Below are 3,623 nucleotides of genomic sequence, written 5' to 3' on the forward strand. Positions count from 1 at the left end.
AGTCCACAGAAAAGTTTCTTCCCCGTCACATCAAGATTCTTCATTTAGATAGCTATAGACATGTTTTGACATGCTTTCATTATTGTGAAATGTCATATTTTCCCTTTGTAAAATACATCCACTTTGAGTAAATAATATACAGATTATAAATTAAGGCACCAGATAGTTGGAATTTTAATAGTGAAAGTGAGATATTCTACATCTTCATGTTATTGTAAAATTATTTCAGGTTTTAGCCTCATTGTTGCATTCAGTTTTTAATGAAGAGTTTCAGTTATATGGACATAGTTACTGCTTTTTATTGATTATAAAGGATTGTCAGCCTTCTGTAACATAATTGCCAGTAAAATTTTCTGTGGTGCAACTATATCTGTTTAAGTGCTAGCTCAATGTATTCATAGGAAAAAGAGAGGAGGAAGAATAAAGCTTGTTGTTCTATATCATTAATTCTCCAGCATATCAATATTGAAGACATTAAAACCACAGGGGAAAAATGTATTCACCAATACAGGATTTTCTCTATATAAATAACATTTCAATGGTGGTCAAAGGGAAGCTTAGGAGAAAGGAGAAAAGATATAACCACATGTGCATACTGCTTGGAAAGATACACAAAGTTAACAGAGTCTGTCAAATAAATTTATATTTCAAATTAAATACTTAAGAAATACCTCAACATGAATCTTAATCAGCACACAGATCTATTGCAAAATATTCAGCATGTAATGGTAGCCATGCTCTCAGAGGAAAAGATAAATAATTTTACCTACCAAAGAACTGCAGAACTGTCTTCTTTCTTAACATTCACTGTTGCCAAAAACAACACAATAATAGGTGTGCTTTGCTATAGTATGACTATCCTTTTACTGGAATGGACAGTGTCATCTTAAGCTCACAGGACACATTTTGTCCAAATAGATATTGATTGCTAAAACTGTGTATGTATCTGAGGAATTATTTGTAGTAAAATCATCTATTTATATACATCTTAGGGTATGCCTCTTCCCCTGCAGTTCATGTATATACTGTGGTAGAATTTCCAAATGAATTATCCTTTATTTAAATTCAAAGTATTTGAGACGAAGAAAGAAGAAAACAAGAAAGAAAACCTTAAAAGCAGACTAAATATGTCCAAGTTTCTTATATTTAATTATTCATGGGATACTATGATATGTCAAGCAGATGAGAAAGGCCAGCACAAGAAGAAGACTTTGCAAGTACTCTGTCTTCTCAATTGCACTCATGTTAAAGAAATAATCTATAGACCTACAATAAGGAGGGGAAAATGCCAGCAGTTATAAGGATGAAGACTGAGTCAAGTATTTCTTCTCTGAAACTTTGAAAAAATACTGTGAGATTTAATTTTAGCTCATGCTGTTGAAAATAATTTTATGTCACTCTTTTTTTCCCCACAATTTTCAGTAGCCCAGAGTATAATTAAATTTTATTTGTATATTTTTCTTTGATTTTGGTTATATGTATGCATATTTTATTTTTATTCTAACATATATCCTCTAATAAGCTTACTCTAATAATATTTGACATAAACATAGGTATAAAAATGAAGATAATTTTTCATTTTGTAAAGTACTGCAGACTGGATAAATACCCTGGAAGACATTCACATTAAACAGCTAAAAATTCTTATATCTTTTCATATCTTATATGATATGAAATTTTCATTGTAAATGCATTGTCAAGTTAACAAGAATATACAGAAACAGGAAAAGCCAAACAAAGTAAAAAGGGGGATCTTTTGAAGGAAGCAAATTCAGAAGCTGGCTTTCCACCCAGAGAGTTTCTGCTAAACCCCGGTCACTTGAAATTACAATTTGAGAGGTGTATGAGGAGTGGGAAGAAGGAGGTGAGGTAAATGACAAGAAATAATGTCTAGGGCTTTCCTAGGGTTGAATAACTAATAGAATCCCCTGATATAAAGATTGGACCACAAAGTCCAGGAAGTAGTTTCATTCATAGGAGAGAATGCAATGAATTTGGACAGTCTCACATGAATCTTGGTTTTCTGAAGGGTAAAATAAATCTATCCTAAAGATTATAATCACAAGACAGACCTCATCTAAGCATGGTAACCAATTTCATAAAATCTATGTTGTTTCCCCAAATCTCTAGCAAATATTTTAAAGTGTTCTTCAGTTTGTGTAACCCATATGACTGGCAGAAGATAAAGTATACCTTCTCTGAATGTGTCAAAGATTCTCACAGGTAGAATTAAGTGAAAAAAGCAAGTCACAAGGCATAGACAAAACCAAATTACTATAACCAAGAAATATCAGAGAGCAAATTCAGACTTGCAGAGATGTTAGAATTATTAGACAGCAATTATTAAATAAATATATTTACTTTGTTTAAAAAATAAGAGTGCCTTAAGAGAAAAGCAAGAACAGAGAACAGAAATACAGATGAACAGAATGGGACAGAAAGCCCAGAAATAAACCACGCATCTATGGCCAATTAATCTACGACAAAGGAGGCAAGACTATAAAATGGAGGAAAAACAGTCTCTTCAATGAATGTTGCTGGGAAAACTGGAAAGCTACATGTAAAAGAATGAAATTAGAACATCTTTAACACCATACCCAAAAATAAACTCAAAATAGAATAAAGACCTAAATGTAAGACTGGATACTGTAAAACTCTAGAGGAAAACATAGGCAGAACACTCTTTGATATAAATCACAGCAATAGCTTTTTTGATCTGTCTCCCAGAGTAATGGAAATTAAAAAACAAAAATTAACAAATGGGACTTAATTAAACTCAAAAGCTTTTGCACAGCAGAAGAAACCATAAACAAAATGAAAAGACAACCCACAGAATGGCTGATTGTCAGTTGCAAATGACGCGACTGACATCAAGGGATTAATCTCCAAAATTTATGAACAGCTCATGCAGCTCAATACCAACAAAACAAACAACCCAATCAAAAACATGGGAAGATGACATAAAGAGACATTTCTACAAAGACATACAGATGGCCAAGATGCACATGAAAAGATGCTCATCACTAATTATTAGAGAAATGCAAATCAAAACTATGAGATATTGACTCACACCATTCAGAATGACCATCATCAGAAAATCTGCAAATGAAAAATGCTGGAGAGAGTGTGAAGAAAAGTAACACTGTTGGTGGGAATGTAAATTGGTACAGCCACTATGGAGAACAGTGCAGAGGTTCCTTAAAAAACTAAAAATAAAGCTAACATATAATCCAGCAATCCTACTCTTGGAAAAACATGGTTTGAAAGGACACATGCACTCCAATGTTCATTGCAGCACTGCTTACAATAGCCAAAACATGGAAGCAACCTTAATGTCCATCAACAGATGAATCGATAAAGAAGATGTGGTACATATATACAATGGAATATTACTCAACCATTAAAAAGAATGAAATAATGTTATTTGCAGTAACATGGATGGAACTGGAGATTATCATACTAAGTGAAGATGTGGTAATATATACAATGGAATATTACTCAACCATTAATAAGAATGAAATAATGTTATTTGCAGTAACATGGATGGAACTGGAGATTATCATACTAAGTGAAGTAAGTCAGAGAAAGGCAAATATCATATGATATCACTTATATGCCGAATC

Source organism: Lipotes vexillifer, unplaced genomic scaffold (genome assembly GCF_000442215.2).
Source record: "Lipotes vexillifer unplaced genomic scaffold, Lipotes_vexillifer_v1.1 scaffold1341, whole genome shotgun sequence".
In the NCBI taxonomy this organism is placed as follows: Eukaryota; Metazoa; Chordata; class Mammalia; order Artiodactyla; family Lipotidae; genus Lipotes; species Lipotes vexillifer.